Here is a 6266-nt window from a genome sequence, read left to right on the forward strand (position 1 = left end):
TTCTGGGCCCATTGTACTGATCCCAGCTGACTCGGATCCTGGGCAAGCGGGGGCTATTATTATTTACATGATCGGTGCTTTGCAGCCAGGTCTGAAGAGCAAATATCAGTTCTCTGCTGGTGTGAACAGGCAAAATTCCATTGATGTGACAGACACTGGAGTCATCTGTACCAGCAGAGAGTTTGGTCTTTTAACTTCTCTGTCCCAGAAAGCTTATAAACTGCACCGTCCTGAGCAAACTTGTCTAGCTGCTCTGCTACCATGCCCCAGCCATCCTGGAAGTTAGCAGAGAGTCCCTGATCTCGGGACATGGGTGTCCCAACTCAGCCTCTGCTTTGCAAGATGTAAGAAAGGAGACAGACGTCTCAGGGCACCAGTTAGTCACTGTTTGGTAATGTACCTGTCTGGAGCCAGTTGGCAGGGTGGCTGCGTGTTGGGATAATTATATTGTACGGTTTTACTTTGTAAAGAAGGTGTCTCCGCGCAATGATTTACCAGGATAGCATGAGATCAAGGAAATGGTGCTGAATGCCTCTAGAAGCATCGAAAATCCTGACGTGTAAGGTGCTGAGATATATACACACACATGCAACACACACATAGTGTGGCCATGCTCCTTGGCCTTCCTCGGAGCCACCCTGTAAGTGCCAGCAGCCCAGTCTCTGTCCCGTCCTGCTCTAGTGCTGGGATGAACTGGGAGCAGAGCTGTGCAGCAGCTGCTGGCAGCTGGTAGGGATGAGGAAAGACAGTGAGTACCTGCCACCTGCTGTTGGCGTGCCTGTCACGGTGACACGTGGCATCTGGCGGAGCTGCCCAGAGGGAGAGTTTGTGTGTGCGTGTCTATTGGGCAGCTGGCTCGGTGATTAACAATCAAACTGCTTCCACCTTCTCCTCCCACTATGGTCATTGACCAGTTCAGGGCAAACGGGAATGTCCCAATGCTTCAGAAACTGGATGCTCTGGGGGACGCAGCCCAGGGACCTGGACAGATGCATTTCACCACCCAGGGCAAGGTGTGTTCTGAGGGTGGGGACACATTTATTGCCACTTCCCGAAGGTGCCTGCTCCCTGCACACACACACGGCCAGCAGGAACCCGAGGGCACAGCCTGCGGCTCCATGGACTTTTACCCTGCTACGCAAACAGTCAGGCACCTGATACGAGTATCAGGTGGAATTTCATCCCGACAACATAGTGCAGGAACAACCTGCAAATGCGTCTTCTCTCCCTCCCCCAGGGCCATCCCTTCCCAGACCTCTTCCTCCACCCTGAGCTGTCCGAGATGTGTCACCTCTCCTTCCTGCAGTCCCACTGCTCCTCCCCCATGGCTGCATCACTGTTCCCTTTGCCCACACGATCAGCGCCCACTCCCCTTCCAGCCCAATGCCCTTCCTCCCCCTACACACACCAATGCTCACACACACAGACTTGCACACCTGCCTGTCACGCACACACTGTGATTAGCCTGCTATGTCCACGCCCATGGTAGGATGAGGGCAGAGATGCCAACAGGGAGTAATGGAAAGACCTATTCCAGCCACTGACTGATGTGTGTCAGTGAGGGAGAGACAGAGGCCTTGCTCTCCCCACCAGCTTTCACAGCTAACCTGGTTCGTTAAGAACCCGGGCAATGCACAGCACCAACATTCAGCTGCAAGCTTGGGCTGACTGGAAGGAACTTTGCTGCTTTGCTGAATTCTCTATTTGCGTAACTCACCCCTCACCCCAAACCTCGGTGTGATTCCGCCTTCTCTTAACTTTTCCCTGCTCTTGTCCCACCAGTTGAGAGGAGAGACAGCTCCTTGAGATGCTCCAGGTCCAGGCAGCTCTGGGGAATATGTCCCTGCACGACTGCCCCTTCCCAACCTCTCCCTTCCTATGAGACCTTCAGAGCTAACCCAGAATCTCGCCACTGGCAGATACCCTCTAGAGCAGATATTAGCCCAGGTGCTCAGAAGCTCCCATCTCCTTTACCCAGCTCGCCCAGCCCCTCCTCAGGTGTGCAAGGATGGGCCAGTGGTTAAGGTGCTAGACAGGAGCTTGTGAGCAAGGGTTCATTTCCCGGCTCTGTCACAGACCCCCTGTGGGATCGTGGGTGCGTGGGTTGAAAGCCCCACACAGCTAGTGCTGAATAGCTATTCCACGCTAGTGCCCCTTTGTGGGGATTAGGTTAATCTGCTTTAGCACAGAATAAGAGTGTCCACACGAGGCCGGAGTGCAGAATAGCTATTGCACTTTAAATTTACCCCCTAGCTCTTTCACAGGAACTTCCTTGTACGCTCCCCATGTAGACAGCCCTTAGTCTCCGTGTCGCACTTCTCTTGCTGTTACACGAGGGAGACAAATATTTTATGGCTGGAAATTGAAGCTAGACAAATTCAGGCTAGAAATATGGTGCACATTTTTAGCAGGGGGTAATGAACCATTGGAACGACTTACCGAGGGGGGCAGTGGATTCTCCATGGCTGAACGTTTTACATCAAGACGGGCTGGTTTTCTGAAAGATCCGCGCTTGTCCAACCAGGGGTTTATTCAGGCCCGTGTAAAGCCGGAGGTCAGACTAGATGGTCACAGGGGTCCGGTCTGGCCGTGTAATCTGAGTCTAGGAATAGCTGCTGTGATGCTATTCTGCTTCCACCACCCTGGTCATGTCCCCCTCCCTATACTGCATTGACTCCCTCTGTTCTATACTAACTTCATCGTGTCCCCCGGAGCTCTGCCCACCTCTTCCCCCTTCACCTCTCCTGCTCCCTGCATTCTCCCTCGCCACCTCGCTACCCCGTCTCTGCACCTCCAGCCCCTCCACGCACTAGGCCAGTAGTAAGCTCCCTCTAACATCCCCCATGCTTCCCCCAGACCCACTTTCACTGCAAGGCGGCTTTCCCATGCCACGTAGGTGTTCCCACCTCTCTCCATGCCTCCGGGGGAGGGCGCTGTGTTACATGTGGCCCTGCTGAGCGCCTGGGGTGAGCGAAGAATAAAACGCACTGCTGATTAATACTGGAGAGAAGTCCCAGGCACGGGCAGTGGCTGGAAAGGGGTTTTCAAAGGCACTCAGCCTTGCCCTAACATTGCCATTGGCAGAGCTAGGCCCCGTGCTGAATCCTACAGACAGCTCCACCCCGGCATGCCTCAGTCAGGCTCTCCCTGTCCAGGGCCGCGCGGCCGCAAGGCCCTGGGTTAATATGAATCCAAAATGACTCCTAACCATCCGCTCCTCCTCACACCAGCACCTCTCCCCTCCCCGCTCAGGTTACCCCAGAAGCTCTCTGGTGCTAGCAAGCTGGGTGGGTGGGAGGAGGGGAAGGTGAGGAGGGGCAGTGTGACCGCGGAAGAAGGGCGAGACAGGGAATGGAAGCAGGACCAGGATGTGCTCCCAGAGCCAGACGCTGCCCTTTCGCCATCCCTTCTCCATGCTGCAGGGCACCGGTGCCAGCTCCTCCATGCGCTATCTTGCATCTTCTCTCTTTGTTTATTGTTCCTGACTAGGGAGGGCATTCGGCCTGTTAACCGCCATAAACAGAGATTAGAAATGAGGTGACACCTATCAGAGGCTGCCACGTTTAGGGGTGGCTGGTGGCCTTGTTCTTTGTTCTTTCCCCTCACCCCCGCTGCCCCCGCTGTTACAAGATTACGGCCTTCAGGGAGGGTCCCCCAGGCACAGCAAACTAGCCTGGGAACTGGGAGCCAGAACACTAGCTGCATGACAGTCCCGGCCCACTGATGGAACCACCTGATTCTTGCTAGGGCTGAGAGGCACGAAATCCCTGTGCACTGCACCCAACATGTGCCCGGATGTGCTAGGGGCACCGGGCACTGACGTGCCCATATGGGCCAGGGACACTGGGCACCAGGGAAGGGCCTGGATGGGCCGGCGGCACCAGGCACGGGTGATTCACACTTCACACCTACCCCTGGTGTTAAGGCCTGGAAAACGATCACACTAAACACCATAGAACCCTTTATTAATGTGACACAGACACATCAAAACGAGTCAACAAGGGGGACAAAAGGCCCCTGCGCAGACAGTGCCAGACACAAGAGCCCCCCCTCCCCCCCCCCGCCATCGATCTCGGCATCGGTAGCCAGGTGATTGGGGGGATTAACTTGGCTGGGAGCGTTGCCTTTTCCCCTGCCTCCACCAAACCCAGCGTGGTGAGGTGTGTCCCCTGGCCAGGAGCTGTGCTGAGATGCTCTGCATCCTGCCGGCAGCTGGAAGGAAAGCGGGGATGGCAGCATCTTGCTTTGCTACCCGGAAAACTCTCATTAGTTTGGCTCACATCATGTGAATCTGGTACAGAGCTTCCTTCAAGCCTGTGCTAGATACTGAGACCGTGAGGGCGGGAACTGGCTAGCAACAAAGTCACGGTGGGCAGGGTTCTTGCGCGTTTTTATTTTTAAAGCTGTTTTTTAAAAAAGGATTCCACCTTATATACAAAAACCTGAGCCGAAGCCCTGAACCAATATTAACCTCAACGTCTTGACCCCTGACGGCAGCAGGCAGGGGTGTCCAGGGGGCAGTGCTCACGTGTCGTGGGATGGGAGGGAGCTAAAACTGCACCGGCGGTTGGCCGCAGGAGCGGGGCTGGCCCTCTGTGTCATCACTGAGGCCTCAGTTTCCTTCTCCCATTGGATCTCTTGCTCTCTGGGCTGGAAGGTTCTGGCAGTACCACTGGGGTATTCACCTGCAACCCTCAGCAACCGATGGGCTGAGTGATGCTGGGGGAGATGCAGAGTGGGTCTCATCCGGTCCTCAGACAGAGGTTGCAATGGCTTGTTACGAACCCCACTGAGCTCCAGGCCGGAACCCTGCACCAACCCAAGAGACAGACCCAGAAAAGGCCATCCCAGGTTTTATACAAGGCCCAATGTGTGGCAGGACAGGACATCTGCCGAGGGGTCCGATTCACTTCCGTGGTGGCAGAGCTGGAGATGCTCAAGCAAGCGGCTAGTTCTTTACCCAGAGCCCGAGCTATAATTAAGCAGTGCCCAGCAAAGCTCAGGGTGGGGGTTGCGAAGCTGGACACAGTGCTCCCCTGTATATGGCAGCTGGGTGGAGAAACTGTCCCCTGATGTAACAGGGTTTCTCTACACGGTGCCGCAGTCCAGACTACGGGGGGCGTGAACCGTAGAGCGCTCAAGCGTGCTGCCCTCTAGCTGTCCCACGTAGACCCTGCTGGCATGAAAACAGGACCTAGTTCACACTGATGTAGTCCCGTTTCAAACAGGACGACGTTAACGTGGCCGAGGGGCCTTTGAGCTCACGCCAGCGGGGTCTCCACAGAGCAGTGAGAGCTCAGCTCGTTCAGCGCACTCTACAGTTCACACACACACGCCCCCGTGTGCGGACTCTGCCATCATGCAGACGAGCCCTTTGAGCATCCTAAGGGCTAATGTCAGTTACGGTGACTGCCAATGGCCTCAAGGGGCCAAGGTGACAATAGTGGCTCAGGGGAAAGAAGGGCCATCCTAGCCATGCACCTATGCGGGCACCTGGGCACGGAGGTGGTGTAGAACTCATGATGCCAGCTGTACGCCACCTGAGAATTCTCCCTGCACTGGGTGATCTTCCTGAGCCTGGCTATGCCAGCTGTACGGCCAGATTGCTCTGCCAGTGCACTGGGGGCTGGACCTTTGCCATGTTTATTAACCACAGTCTCCCAGGCATCTGGAACACAGTGTAGATGAGTGACAGGCGCAAGGGGCTTTGTAGCAAGAAGAAGGCAAGGGTGGTGGTCGTGAGGAGAACAATGGAGGAAAACCCAGAGGGCTCTGAGGTGTGCAGGACTCCACTGAGGCAGAGAAATGGGAAACAACCATGCTCACTGTCTTTGGAAAACCACCACCTTTACTGCATCATCATGGAGCCTGCATTTCGCTACACCTGCAGATGCCACTGTGTGTGCTGTCCCCTCACATCCAAGGGGTGAAATCCCACCTCGGTCACCAGGCTGGTCACGTACAAACTCGATGCTGCAATAGCTGTTTTCATTGTCAATGACCATTTCAGTTCTCAGTTCTGCACACTGTACCAAGGGAGGCTCTAACTTCAAACACTCCTTCTCTTTGCACTTTTATCCTCCTCCACTTATTGGCTCATGTCACATGCTGCAATAGAAGAACTACCCGTAGCTCCTGAAGCCTCCAGTAGGACATGCTCTGTGACTAGGACCAATATGGGCAATAAGAGGTGCCCAATGGAACCAGCAGGAAACTCACAGACTATTGTGGAGAGTGTCATTGCACCACACCTGGCCAGGACAGTC

This window comes from Mauremys reevesii, linkage group 8 (assembly GCF_016161935.1).
Source record: "Mauremys reevesii isolate NIE-2019 linkage group 8, ASM1616193v1, whole genome shotgun sequence".
Taxonomy (NCBI): domain Eukaryota; kingdom Metazoa; phylum Chordata; order Testudines; family Geoemydidae; genus Mauremys; species Mauremys reevesii.